The sequence below is a fragment of the Plutella xylostella genome, chromosome 6 (assembly GCF_932276165.1).
Source record: "Plutella xylostella chromosome 6, ilPluXylo3.1, whole genome shotgun sequence".
NCBI lineage: Eukaryota > Metazoa > Arthropoda > Insecta > Lepidoptera > Plutellidae > Plutella > Plutella xylostella.
The window spans coordinates 2,942,527-2,958,705 of record NC_063986.1 but is presented as its reverse complement, the minus strand read 5'-3'; positions in this window follow the sequence as shown (position 1 = coordinate 2,958,705).

Below are 16,179 nucleotides of genomic sequence, written 5' to 3'. Positions count from 1 at the left end.
CATGACGGGATAGTAAAATCAGAGATTATACCCTCACGAGCAATGAAAAAGGTGCACTGAAAATAGCAGCAAATTTCTCCTACATTTAACATTTAGCAGCGCATCAAGATTTCCATTTACATTATTATTAAATGCTTAAAAATGGCTTATTTAGCCCGCCTGCGCTGTGGACGCAAAAATGTATGAAAATATTGAAAATGAATGGCTTGTTTTTCCACTCTACCTGAGTGGAAAACTTATAATTTAAATAAATTAAAGTTTTGTTGTCATACTCTAGTTTATATTGTGACATGTAGGTGCCTACTTACAGCTGTTATTGTGAGTACTAGTATAGTGCGATGCGACAAACTTATCTGTTCCGGTGAGAGCGAACTAAATTGATCCATATCTCATTATTTACTAATGAATTATATGTTGATATAGATAAGATGGGTTTATTGAAACCACAAGAGCGAATTACCATTACTGGCAAACTTAAAATCTTATAGAAGGAAGAAATATTACACATTTACGTGAGCTGTCACCGGAACAGATAAGTTTGTGGCACTGTATGTTACTTTAGGGTCCAGGATCGTTTACCTGCGACATAGACTATCGCTACTTTGAGCTTTGAATTTACCCGCTAAAAGCTTATGTAGTACTAACACGTGATTTTGTAGTAGTGGGGTTTTTAACATCTGGCAACATAATCTGTCTCTTATTCTCAAACTAAGTAGATGCTAAGAAGGAATTATATCTGTCGCAGGCATCTGGTTTAATCTCCTGTTTGATTGAACCACTAGCCCGTTCATTGGATGGCGCTATTCAGTTGTATGACTAAAGGACAACTTTACTCGTCAAGTCGTTGATTGTAACGTTCGACGTCTTGACTGAACGTCATTCAGCGAAGTCGTTGAATGGGATATATATAGCAACTTTGTAATGTCTGGTTAGGGTGAACATGAGCAGACAAGAGTCAACAAAAAGACTATGTGACAAAGCTCTTATCTCACAAATTAACTAAAAAATAACAATAAAGTACCTTCATATTGTTGCTCATAATTATCCAGTTTCGCCACAATTTATTCTTTGAAACTATCCGCCCGCGGCGTAATAATAGGTAAATCCATGTTGTCACACTATTTTAACACAAATAACGCACTTTAAAGCTAATTTATTTGCAAAAACTAACAATATAGGTGCTTTTTGTGTCAGCTGTTAGCTATTAGACGCCATATTTGTTTTGTTCACCACCTGACTGATTTTAAGTCAGCTAACTAGTTGGACGTTTTGTGACGCTTGTACAATCAACGTTCGGCCTAGTCATACAATTGAGTAGCGCCATCCAATGAACGGGCTAGTGGTTCAATCAAAAAGGAGATTAAACCAGATGCCTGCGACATATCCATACCGCAATACCGTAAGGATATATTGTTATTCACCAATAAGTTCCCCCACAATTTCCTTGCTAATGTATTTTGGATATTTGCCAATTATTTTGCATTTCATCGCATACATACGTAATATCGCTGATTTAGGGGAACGAATAAAAACCTTACCTGTTTAATTATCTCTCTTGATCCTTGAGTTGAGAGACATATGGGACATTTGAAGAAAAAGACAGCGAGATGGGAGCAAATTAATTAGATTGAGTTCTTATGAATAGCTTGTTATGTAAGGTATTTGCTGAGGACTTCCTTATCCTTAATCAGTAATCATTGAAGTAAATGAGCATCTCGTGGGACTATAGTTCCCCATCCGAGGATGGCTATATTTGTATACATCCCTGTAGATTCGCACACGACACAGGATTCGATACTATTTTCGAATCTATACACAATCGCTATCTTTATTCAATCTTCGAGATTTTCCGTTTACGCGTAATTTCGTGCTATAACAATGGAACTTTTTCATAGCACGCGTATTTCTCTGCAGTTGCGGAAGCCTCTAAACTACGTCTCATATTTTATAATAGAGTGCCATATCTCATCACAGTAGGTACATATTTTCAGAATGTTCAGGAGGACCTAATGAAGTGAAGGTTAGTGATAGCGCGGTTAGGGTGGCGGAGAGTTAAAAAATATGGCGCTTAGAGCTTTCACACGGTAGTAACAGACCCATGTACTCAAACCATCTTAAAGACCTTCTCAAATTAGAAAAATTATCGTAGGTTGGTATAAATTTAATGGAGGTGAACCAATTTGTATGAAATAACGTGTGTTAAAAGCTGTTCATAGCTTGGCGTAGTGTTGATAAGTGCTTCTAAGTTAGTAAAATGTTCACCCGATAACACATGCTATCTTAGTTAGTAAAATTTTCAGCCTGTAGGTTCACTTATTGGCTCCAAAAAATTTCAAAGCACAAATGTTTTGTTATTTGATAAAAGACTCTAAATGTCCACAAAAATGTTTTACGACACTACAAAAAACAGGAAGTCTCAAAGGAGCTCTAAAAGAAAATAAACCTATTGTATTCTCGATAATACTCGTCGATCTTTTATGATGTTTGTCCCATTACTTTTATGTTTGATTTTCCTTTCAGAACCAAATTACTTAAAGTTTTTCGTGTGTTGGTAGGTAAGAATTCGATTATTATTTTCATATATATATGTAGGGTAAGTATATCTTACTTAATTTGATTTGACTAAGCTCATGACTCTTGTTTAAAGATAATAATAGTAAGTAATAATAACCTAATAAATAATAATAATGACGACCGAATGGCGTAGTGGTTAGTGACCCTGACTACTGAGCCGATGGTCCCGGGTTCGATTCCCGGCTGGGGCAGATATTTGTTTAAACACAGATATTTGTTCTCGGGTCTTGGATGTGCCCGTAAAATGGCAATAGGCCCGCCCCCTATTACATTGGGACTAACATAACACTCTGGCGAAAAGTGGGTAAAGCAATGCACCTCTGCACCTCACCTCTTTTAATAATAACCTATTAGGGGTTTTCACATGGTCGAAAACTATTCGTTACAGACATCAATCTTCAGTTCAGACACAACAGAAGTAACATAAAGTATACCAAAATAGTTACGACCCACTTTATATTTTCGGTCAAAGTGATACAGTCATATTATTTTAACTTCTTTACTATCTATGCTTCGTTATACATCCAATTAACCCTTAGTCCTATCTGGAAGCCAGATGTCATACCTGGCTTCGGTACAGCGAAGAAAAAACTCATTGCGAAGTTGACTTGGATTCATTGATTACCGTTTCCTAGTCAGCTTTGAAACGGGATTTTTCCTTCCCCTTCTGAAGCCAGGAAGGTACCAAACTTGGCTTCGAGATGGGACTAAGGCACATTAAGTATGTATTACTGAGTAGGCTTACACCCGATGAAGCCGCCAGCCTGATTAGATATTCAACTCTCAAACCGTTATAAAATATAATAGAAACGCTTAGATATACAATATACGAACAATATAGTGTATCACATACACATAATACTGCAAAAAACTATCCGCATTTTGTTTACTATCTACCGTTTTAAGTTCAACCAAATGACAAGTGACAACCATTGTACCAATGCATAAGGTCACAAATCTTCTAATCGAACTAATTTAAAATAAGAGCTCAGTAGTAGAAATAGGGTGTTATTTATCGAGACGTTTCTTTTACACTGACACTCCATCACGATTGTATATTGTTAATCTAAGTATAAGAGCAACTGTTACTAAGCAGCTACAGGTGTACCTCGTCTTATTATTATTGCATCAAATTGAAATGAGATGAAAAACAGCGGGGATTTCACGAAATTACAATGAAAAATTATTTAAAAGCCGCAACGACTCTTTCCGGACCAGTAATCTAAATAAAATATGACATTGTAGATGAGTTTTAACCCCCGTCAAATAGGGGTATTATAAATTCGAACAGTCTCCTATTTGTCTGTATATTCTACTATTTTCTAAATACATAAGTACATACAAGGTATTTGTGAAAAAACGGTTGTCTCACGTTTTCCAGGAGTGTCATCCATTTACCAGACAATACTATTTTCGAAACTACACAAACATGGAAAAAACAAATGCCACTTTTGGAACTAATAAATTTGCCTTACATTTTGACAGTGACAGTTGACGATACTGTTCTTTTTCCATTATGTTTGTACCAGTTTTCCTGCACCTCCTGTAGTTTGGCTGGTAGAAAATGCTCTTAGTATTAAGCCCACCTTTTGTACATGTATTTATTATATTTGTGCAATAAAGAATTAAATAAATAAATAAATATGTTTGTGTAGTTTCGAAAATAGTATCGAATCCTGTGATAGACGTACGTTCATGGATTGAGATTTTAACGTCTCGATGGAAGCCTGCGGTGGCCTACAAACAACTCAGCCTCGGCGCGGGGTGCGGGCGTAATATCCTCATCAAAATTTCATGTTACAATGTCCCTTAATTCCCAAGGTACAAAGCCTATTATTCAACGTTAATAAATACACTGGCAGGATTATGAAATATTTTACGGAAAACCCCGGTACAGACAGTCGTTCATCCAAAAATATGAACACTTGGATTTCAGATAAATTCAGGAAAAACTTCTTTCTGGTCAACCCACTAGATAATAAATTTTATAATATAATAACAATGGTTTCAGTAGGGCGATCACGAAAAGCAGAGCTAACATATAGAACCGAATGCGAGTGCGACTATTCGAAAGTGCTGTCAACCTGACAACAACAAAATGGCGGTGTATAGATTTACGAAAGTTTGACAGCTATCATTCTAATATTAGGTATGTACTCTGTGGTCATTCTATTCGAAAGGTAAAAAGTGTTCGAAAGTGCTGTCAAGTTGACAATAGTCGCATTCGCATTCGATTCTATACGTTAGCTCTGTTTTTCGTGATCGCCCTACAGTTCTGTACAGTTTCCCTTCGGCACCCTTAATAATTTGTAAGAGGTTGGTTAATTGGCTTTCTTGAGTATCAAATGGAAATCGCTGCTTAAAAAGTTTCTATTATGTTCTTAAACTATAATAATTATATTTTTTGGTCATGGGTTAAAGGGCATTCTTGCGTCCTACGCCTACATACCTTAGCATTAGATTAGCACAAATTGGGTAGATGAAGTTACTCGGATCGATGGGCGCTAATGGCCACGTATAGGGATGGGTACAAGATGGGTACATTTGCGGCTGACTTGATCCGTGTAATCACGTGGATCAATTCAGAGATTTCCCTAATGTGTTTACGATATTGATTCAACTGTTTCTGGCGAGTGATAAAGTCTGTTTTTTATCTCGCTATTTTCTCGCTATTTGCTAGTCAGTCAGCCAGTCTCTCTTCTTATCGAACGCTTATGGTTTGTCACCGTGGTGACAGGATTGTGGACAGGACTGTTCAGCCAGTGCTCCGGAGCAATGTGATACTGATACACCACTCGCTGTCAGTTATAACTATTTTAAAAGTCAGGTTCACATAAATTTTTTGGCTCTAATGGCTAATAAAATATGTATTTTTGCTTTTAGAGTTTAAAATCACACTTAAGACTCAAAGAAATGCTGAAGGGACTTAATTACAGTTAAAAGGCCAGATTTGCTGGCAGGCTTCCAAGAGCCATCGGATAGGCACCAATCTGCTACTATTACTTGTGAAGCACAAATATTATTCATAAGAATTCAATTATTAAGTTTGGAATTGAATACTACTCTTAAATTACAAATTAGACAGAATCAATTAACGGTTAATAACAATAACACAAATACTACTCAACTCAACCAAATATATCTTGATACTAAAATATCCTTTTGAAAAACAAAAAAAGGCTTTAAGCGATAAGACCGCCATTGTTGTACCTACATAATTATGTGTTAGTATGTTAAGTTTATTTTATGTGTGTGTACAAATAAATAATATTCTATCTATCTATCTATATTTTTTACGGTTTCACGGAAAAGTCCACGATAAGAATCCACCGTTTATGTACTCGTATGTACAGCTAATGAAACATTTTTGTTATGAAACATATTTAGTCTGTTTCGCATTATCAAAGTGGTCAGTTTACCAGTTCATTAGTCACTCTTAGCTCGGTAATTGGGCTGTCGAAGATACGATAACCGATGGGGAAATTATGTTCTAGAGTGAAAACCGAAATAGATTAGGCTCCCTAAAGCTTAGAGCTAAAACCCTGCTACTCGTAGTGCGCGAAAGCTAAAAGTGGCTGGCAAAGGGTGAATGTGGATAATTTCATATTGTATACATATAGTAAGTAAAGTTCTCTGGCATTTAAGTACATTATATACAATCGCTCTTACGGTGAAGGAAAACATCGTGAGGAAACCAAATTCACATCTAGATTCTAGATGTGTACCCTAAGAGCATTGTACCTACTCATAAAAAAATGGTGATACGGCCCGTGATATGAGCTATCAAGTGAGTACAGCGAAAAGCGGGTGACTCGCTGGCGATTCACCTCTGAATACCCCTTCGGGGATTCTTCTTCGGTGTTTAGTAAAGTCAAAGCTTGAGTAATCAGGTAATTATTTTATTTACAGTTACGGCATGGTATACTAATACAAAGAAAAGGTTCTATCTATCTATCATGGCGAGCTGATTTTCCGCATTTATTCTCTAAGGTGGGCCGTTATGCGTGAAATACCTATGGGGTGACTAGCTATTAAGCCACCCAAGCCCACGCCAGAAAGCCAAAGTAACGGTTATTTTTTATCCTCCTTGTTTAATGTCTCTGTAATTACCACAATTTTCACAAATGTATCGTGATTTCATTAATATTTAAACACTCGGAAACTCGCGCTTACCCAGAATGAAATTACAGGAAGTTTAGAAATTTGCATGTTAAATTGCAAATGATTTATGAATACGAGGGAATGAAATACACGTAATAAACAAAACACACGGGTGGGTTTATAAGTAAGTCAAGTGGCTTTACTATTTCAGTTTATTATAAACGCCCGTGTGGTATATTATATAATTTCTGTAGCTTCTGCAATATTATGTACTGTGCTTGGTACTATATAATTACTATTATCTTTACATAATGACGACCGAATGGCGTAGTGGTTAGTGACCCTGACTACTGAGCCGAAGGTCCCGGGTTCGATTCCCGGCTGGGGCAAATATTTGTTTAAACACAGATATTTGTTCTCGGGTCTTGGATGTGCCCGTAAAATGGCAATTGGCCCGCCCCCTATTACATTGGGACTATAGCTCGACAACTTCGTGCGCGACCCTCCTTGCGGGGTGAAAGAAGTGGCGGGGGCGAGGTAGCACGACATTTTAGAAGACGAGTACACACGGAGAAAAGTGTGCCCGGATAAATCTCGCGATGACGTGTCACTATTTGTGACGTAATGTAAGAGTAAATTATGTTGATCAATAAAAAGGTTCTAAAAACTAGTTTCATTATTTAGGGTGGATTCGACCAAGCTCGAGTAACTTTTTACTCACGATTAAACTATCAGTTACTCGGGATTAAGCAGATTTTGCATTCTACCAAACCTCGGCCAAACCAAGATTCGGCACACGGTTCTACAGAAAACCCCCGAAATAGTTGTCGGGGAGTGGGCACGAGCTAGCAGTAGTTGGTCCATGATTCGATCAGCCAGGTTGGTATCGCCATTTATCATCACACCCCAGAAATAAAGGCACATATAGGTAGTACACACTCGATTTAATCGGAATTACCGATCTTACAAAATACACGAGGATGCACTTGATACAGTTGGATTAACTTTGATAGCGAAACGTGGTGATCCCTGCGGAAGGTTCACAACCGACTCGTTCAATAATTTAAATCAGATTAACAGTCCATCCCTGCTCAACCGACTACCCACCTTACCTTTTTATTTTTTAATATGCACCGTCCACAGATTCCACCCGTTTCCCGTTTCGATTAATCGGATGAATTTAGTAAACCTTAATATAAAGCAAGGTAAACTCAAAATCTTCTTGAACTCCGACATAGTTTTATAATGCGATTTAATCTATTTGCGAAAATGTACGATTTGTGGTTTTTGACGTTATTTTATTGACGAATCATAGATAATAATAATATGATTATTAAAATTCAAAAGGTAAACATTCCAAGGATTGTGGCGGTTCTGGCCTCAACACTCATCCTAAGACTAATGGTCTCAGGATCAGTGGTCTCATGTGCGTCGAACTCAGATTATGACAGATTTTACAACACATGTGGCCGCCTCGACTGCTCGGCCGAGACTGCCATAATAATGACGTGCAGTGCACGCGTTGTCCTTCCCCGCGACCTCTCCCGCTACCCGCTGTCGTCTTGGGTACCTCGTCCCCTCCGCGTCTGTCACCCCGCAAGGAGGGTCGCGCACGAAGTTGTCGAGCTATAACATAACATATCTGGCGAAAACTGGGTGCAGCAATGCACCTCTGCCTACCCCGCAAGGGAGTACATTAGTATAAGGCGTGAATGTGTGTGTGTATCTTTACATAATGTAACCAGATAATGACGATATGACGTGCCAATTAATATTTCCTGTCGATTAGGCTACCAATTTCCTAATTAAAACGAAATATGTATAAAATTCCTCACTTTTTCTATACTTACGTATTACATCTAAAAAAGTGAGTGCATAACAGTTTTCTGAAGCGTCTGTCCCCAAGAGGAAAGTTTTCCCGGCCCAGCTAATTGGATCTCACGCCCTTTAAATTACTCTGGCCTTGTCATGATACCTTGGTGCAGGAAATCGGGATAAAATTTATCTTCCGACACGTTTCGTAGGTCAATTCAAAAATAACTGTACTTACTACCACAAAAAACGTTAAACACTGTTTAACAAGTGTTTAAAACGTAATTTGACAGATTTTGGCTTTTGACAGCGCTAAACACCTGTTAAATACTGTATATGTTTTTGTGGTAAGGCCCCAACTTTTTATCTTACTGTGGGTGATATTATCAAATTATACTTTTAGTTTTATATGTGTGTGTGTTCATAATTTGAAAATAGAATAGGTTTTCTAATCGGCCGATTGATCATGTTCAACTTATGTGCTACAGTTACAAAATCTAAATATACAAGTATAATAAAAAACCTAAAACCTTTTAATTTGAATTTGTAAACATTCCCGATATCCGACAATCCATTGGTTTTCATAAATTGAGCAGAAACATTGAGCCATAGCCAAAATTAAAGTCCTCTAAGGGATTGTCGTGTTAGAAAGTAACGTAATTGCTTATTTGACTGGGGAGTTCCACGGAAATCTTTCAAACGAAGCAGAAGCTTATAAAATAACGAAGTTTCATGAAATATGATAATGGCTTCGCTCAACAGGTAATGTTTGTTAAGTATTCCTTTATGTACTTAGAGGCATCCGGTATATTTATACTTTTTATACAAAGTGTATTATTGCATCTATTCTATATAGATGAGTGGGTACTTGAGTAGTAACGGTTGAAAGCACAAATGCCCTGGTTTCTACCTCTACAGGGTGTTGCAAAAAGGGTATACTAAGCCGAAACCTACATGTGCAGCATGTTATATCTAAGCCCGAAACTGAAATCAGAATTTGGATAATCGCGAAAAAAAATTACATTTTCCATAGGAACTTTGTTGGTCACGTAACTTTTAGTATGGAAAAAAAAATTTTTTTTTCGCTATTATCCAAATTCTGATTTCAGTTTCGGGCTTAGATATAACGTGCTGCACATGTAGGTTTTGACTTAGTGGTTCTACCTTTTTTGGCATAAGATTTATTTGCCTAATCTCGTATTGCATAGTAACGGTTGGTCAAAGTCTCGTTACGCCGAAAATCGTATGGCATAAATCTCGTTTAGTAAAAAGTTATTTCGCATAACATTGTTTAGCCTAATAATGGTATGGCCAAATCTTGAATAGGCTAATAATGCTATGGCATAGGTTTATACAAAGTAATAATATTCGTTTGGCTTTAACTTTGACGGAGCGTCTCCCTACATAGCGCAAACTGGTGCCTTGTATTGTTTCCGCTGTTTGGAAAACGCTCCGCTCCTTTGGTTTTGATGAACATGTGCACCTAACACGCTCCTCCTGGCTTTGCTCGTCGTCGCACCTATTTTTAGGTTTCGATCTCATGGGGTTTGTAATAATTATATAGGTTGTTAACTTTCGATTTTTTGATCATACAATATCGTGATTTTCGGAATGTAGGGGAAAATTACCACAATTTGTACATTTACTACATACTTAATATATTATTTATTAAGATAACATTAGGAGAAACAAGATTATACATAGGTATAGACGAACATTAATTTGAGCAAACGAAACTTAGGTGTTTAAAGATAGTGCCTAAAGAGTTTTAGACGAAACGAGCCCTATGCCACATAAGTCTTGGCAAAGTGATGGTTCGGCCAAAAAAGTTTAGACCATACGAGTTATGCGAAATGAGTTTTGGTCAATAAAGATTATGCGAGATGAGCCACTTACCTATTTTAGGGACTAATATAACTATTATTCCTTTCCATTACTTATTCATTGAACTATCAAAGTTACGTAAACGATCCTCTTAAGTACTTACTTATGAGATAGGTAGTAGATGGCGGTTTTGTGGAAATATTTACTTATGTATTTTAAATAATATAACGCGAAGCGTGGGGCACCATCTGGCTCGCTGTACCGACGGTTTTATTTATTTATTTGGAGGAAAACTTACAGCTAAACATTATACATAATAAATTCGATTAGTACATAGCCAATTAAAGGTTATATTTTTTTGAAATATTTTCTATGGAATGAACCTTGTTGATTAAAACTAAAGTGTATTTAGATTTCCGTATTTTCATATTCAATAGTAGCACAAAAAGGAAGGATAATAAACATATTGAGTGAAAATATTTCTGTAGATAAACCATCAAAGAGACAGATCAAACTCGAAAGTCTCGAAACTTGCATTTGAAAGAAACCGGCCAAAGTAAGATTTCGTTTAGGGATGAAACGATAAAACGAATGCTTGAATTGAAAAGATAAGTATTTTGAAAAAAATATGCTTTGGGATGTTTCAGCGACTTCATAAAAAAGGTAAAAGATCTCGGTTTTAAACCCAGCTGTTGCTGCACAAAAAATATATGACTTAGGTATATTATATTGATATAGGGATTTAGGATACAAGAAGACCAACATAATACTTATTTTGTGTGTCTGTTGCGTGTTATATTTATTAATTTAAGTATATTTAACATAAGCGTTTTCATATTTAGTTACTGCCTATGTCTCCAGAATATCCCTCCCTCCTCCCTCCCTCTCAGCCTTCCGTAGTCCACTGTTGGACATAGGCCTCTCCTAACGATCGCCACCCCAAACGGTCACCCGCCATCTGCATCCAGCGGCTTCCCGCTACCTTCCGCAGATCATCAGACCAACGGGTTGGGGGGCGACCGACACGCCGTTTGCCGACACGGGGTCTCCACTCCAGAACCTTTCTACTCCAGCGGTCGTCGGCTCTGCGGGCTACGTGGCCAGCCCATTGCCACTTCAGCGTGCTAATCCTTTTGGCTATGTCGGTAACTTTAGTTCTCCTGCGGATTTCTTCATTACGAATCCTATCTCGCAGGGACACGCCTAACATAGCCCTTTCCATAGCACGCTGAGCAACTCTGAGCTTGTGGATAAGCCCTTTGGTGAAGCACCACGTCTCGGCTCCGTAAGTCATCACTGGCAACACGCACTGATTGAAAACTTTTGTTTTCAGACACTGAGGTATGTTTTCAGTGAAGATGTGTCGTAATTTCCCGAACGCTGCCCATCCGAGTTGGATTCTACGAGCTACCTCTTTATCGAAGTTGGATTTACCTAATCGGATCACTTGTCCTAGGTAGGGATACTGATCAACAACTTCGATGGTGACACCTCCTACAGTTACGGGCGATGATGAAACATGTTCGTTCGACATGACCTTTGTCTTGTCCATGTTCATTTTCAGCCCAACTTGTTTAGAGGCATCATTGAGGTCTGTGAGCATTTCGCCCAACTCCTCCAGCGTTTCCGCCATAATAACTATGTCATCAGCAAATCGTAGATGAGAGATATATTCGCCATTGACGTTAATGCCCAGTCTTTTCCACTCTACAAGCTTAAAAACATCTTCCAGTGCACAGGTGAACAGTTTCGGAGAAATAACATCTCCCTGTCTCACGCCCCTTTGCAACTGGATCGGTTTTGTGCTATGTTCGTGTAATCGAACTGACATTGTGGCAGCATTGTACATACATCTCAACACCTCGATATAGCGATAGTCTATATGGCACCGCTGAAGGGATTGAAGCATCGCCCAGAGCTCAATAGAATCAAAGGCTTTCTCATAGTCCACAAACGCTAGACATAAAGGTAGATTATACTCCTCGGTCTTCTGTATAACCTGCCGAAGCGTGTGTATGTGATCTATGGTACTATAGCCTTTTCGGAACCCGGCTTGTTCGGGTGGCTGGAAGTCGTCGAGTCTTTGCTCGAGACGATTCGTAATAACTCTCGAAAACAGCTTGTACACATGGCTCAGAAGTGCAATGGGTCTATAATTCTTCAATAGGGCTTTGTTGCCTTTCTTGAAGAACAAAGTCACTACACTTCTGCTCCATGCCTCCGGGCTTGTGCCTTCGAGTATGACGGAATTAAACAGCCTCCGAAGTGCTATTAAAATCGGTCTACCGCCGGCTTTCAGAAGTTCTGTCGTTATTCCATCATCTCCCGGAGCTTTGTTGTTTTTTAGCTGTTTGAGAGCTATACTAATCTCGTCTAGACTGACGTCCGGAATATCTTCGGTATAGTGTCGGGTGAGTGGCGCTCGGCTGTCGTGAGCACCGCTGGTAATAGGGTTTTGTGTTGTGATGTATAACTGTCCGTAGAATCTCTCAATTTCTCCCAGAATTTCGGGCACTGATGAAACGGTGTTGCCAGTGTCGGTCTTCAGTTGGGTCAACAGAGTCTGCCGAACAGATCGATCTCTAGCAAAGACTTTGGAGCCCTTGTTTTGCTCTATTGCGTCTTGAATGCGCTTGCAATTGTAGCGTCTCATATCGCAACGTCTTGCTTTGGCGATCTGTCTGTTTAGACGTCTGTATTCGACCATATCAACTGAAGACTGCAACCTCATTTCTCTCCGTTCTCTTATGAGACTCAGAGTCCCATCTGAGAGTTTTTGAGGTCCTCGGTTGGTTCGGGACGAAAAATATTTCGATCCTACCTCTCGGACAGTTTCCACAAACCTATTATTTAAATCGTCAACTGTAACGCAATTCTCTAAACATATCAGGCGGTCGCAAAGCTCAGACTGAAAGCTTTCGGGATCCTGGATTTGAGCAGGAGTAGGACGGAGCGTGGACTTCATTAGACGGGAGCGTTCTATTTTGCAGTTTATATTCAAAGTGCCTCTTACGAGTCGGTGATCGCTGCCGGTCTTAACCCTACTGATCACTGAGACATCATTGAATATGTGCTTCTTATCCGTCAATATGAAGTCGATCTCGTTTTTAGTCTTCCCATCGGGGCTAATCCACGTCCACTTCCTTTGTGGCTTCTTCTTGTAGAAGGAGTTCATCATATAGAGGCCCTCCTTCTCCAAGAAGTCAGCCAGCATTTGCCCACGATGGTTCCTGACTCCAAATCCATGTGACCCCACTTTCGTCTCGCCGCCTTCTTGTTTTCCGAGTTTCGCGTTAAAGTCTCCCATCACCACCGTGAAATGAGTAGTGAACTTACGCAGGGCAGACGATACGTCTTCATACGCAAGTTCGACCTCATCATCGGTGTGCTTAGATGTGGGTGCGTAAACCTGTATGACCTTCATTGAGTATCGTTTAGATATTCTCAGGATGAGGTACGCAACCCGTGTCGACACACTTCCGATTTCAACGATGTTGTTGACGAGGGACTTGTTGACGATGAACCCGACACCCCCTTGGGACAGTTGGTCGCCCTCCCGGTGGTACAGCAAGTTTCCGGACTGGACAATTTCCGTATCCTCTCCCTCTCGTCGGACTTCGGATAACCCTATAATGTCCCATTTTAACTTGCTGATTTCCTCTTCCAGCTCCTCTATCTTCACGTCTTCCCTCAGTGTCCGTGCGTTATATGTTGCCAGGTGCAAGGGTCGGTTGGGCTGGTAGCCGACTCTCTGCCGGAGATTCTTCGCACCCCCTGCCCCGCCGTTACCGTGACCGCTACCGGAGTCCGGGATAGCGGGGCTGCCGGGGACTGGGGGCCGGGGCTTTGTTTTTTCCATCATTAGGAGGTGTATTTGCCATAATCACCGCGCTTGGCAGGCGTGTTGGTGATTCTCCTTTTTTAGGTAGTCCAGAATATATTATGTTGAAAATGTTTGTAATAGTTTAAAAACTTTAAGTCCATAGTATTACAGCCTTTGTATCATTTATCACGTGTCAGTGTCGGAAGTTGGTTCAAATGGACACAATTAAAACTTATTATGAAGGATCAAATTAAACTGGATCACATATATATAACAGCTGTGGAGGTGGATACTTCATTTTACGTAGAAATTGGTAGGAACATATTAGGTATACTTATGGCAGTTAAAATCATTTTTAAAAGTGGTAGCAATCATCTCAACATTTAAAGCAACGAGAGTGTAAGTTTGCTATAATGTGTAATTGTACTTAAATGAGTACATGGTGGCCAAACGGTTCGAATAAATATGTAAGTACCTATTTCCCAAAAAAAATATGATGCATTTAAATTTGGCAAACTATCCTACGAAAATAAAGCATAGCAAAGGTATGTAAAACCGGTATAGCGTCGTTATCAAAATTGAAACCCTTGCCCACAATAGATATCCACTAACCCATCTGCGAACTTATCTGTGCCTCAGTAATTTCAGTATATATACTAAAAGTCCGCGGAGCCGACGGTCTACTGAAGTTATTTTCTATTCAAGAATAAGTTATGAGCTGTGAAACTTTAAATATCTAAAGCTGTTAATTATTTGCGGTCTTTAGAGTAAGACATTTAGGGGCTCCTACTGTTGCTGAATCTTAACAATGGTAAGGGACAATCCGTTTCTGTTTCGTATACCTATGTAGGGTGTTCCAAAAGTGGTACCTAGGGTATGCCGTAAGGTGAGATTTTCATTCAGATTTAGGATTAATTTGGTGCTTTTGTCACTGTAACTTTCTTAGAGTGTATTATGCCTTCGTCTCTATGGACTAGGCCTAAACCCTTCCTTCATTGGAAGGAGACCCGTGCCCCAGCAGTGGGGACGTAATGGGTCGTGATGATGATTATGCCTTCGAACTATGTAGGTACCTACGTATAAACAAACCTAGAGCATTTCATAAATAAATTGTACATTAATTTTAGTCGAAAAACTCACATGAATTTCAAAATATAACATTCAGAATAATCCGGAATGTTGAATATACATATTTGCTTTGCTCCAATTTCTACCACATTGCGACTCTAATTAAGACAAAAGACCCATTTGGCATGAACGAATGTACTCTCGGGACCACAATAGAAAAATTTCATCGAGCTTTTTTCTAGATTTAAATAAGTATCAGATACTGCTATCTGCTACGTCAAGTACGACTTTTGCAATACTCGGCTGGGCATGGGGTTTCAGGATTGCCAATAATTTATTGATCTCTTTGGCACTTTTGAGACAAGATAATCAGACCCATGTAAGAGCTACGGGACTGGGGGAAAGACTATAAATATATGGTGAAAATGCCTCCATATGGTACCTACCTACTTAACCAATCAATTCAATTCTGTTAGTAAAATTTGACCAGATAAACTTTTTAAACAGGGTGTATTTGTACCTGACATCTCTTCTGCTATGTACCTATGTAGGTAGGTTGTAGGACACATTGAAAATTTACAAAACAATGCACCTAGGCAAACATAGTAGTAAACTACTGTTCATAATGTTTGGAAAAATAAAATGGTTTTGCTTATTCATGCGAGCAAACTTTTCTACAAACGCTCATTTCACTCCCAAGGCGAAGCGTACATTACGAGTATAGATTTCCACTCGCCTCGCTCTTGGCACCGCTTTGCCACTAGGTACCTCGTTAAGAAATGTATCGTAAAAACCGAATAAAATAAACAAACCTCTTCGGAACTCCTCCCATTCGAACACAAATAATCCAGTAGGATCTTAACAATCAATTCAAGTCTAACCCCAATTACTCGGGAGGCCCGAAAGCAGAAAAGACTTATCTCCTAGTTTTAACATAGCCCGTTTAGTTGAAGATCTAATCACGTCGAATGGCCAGC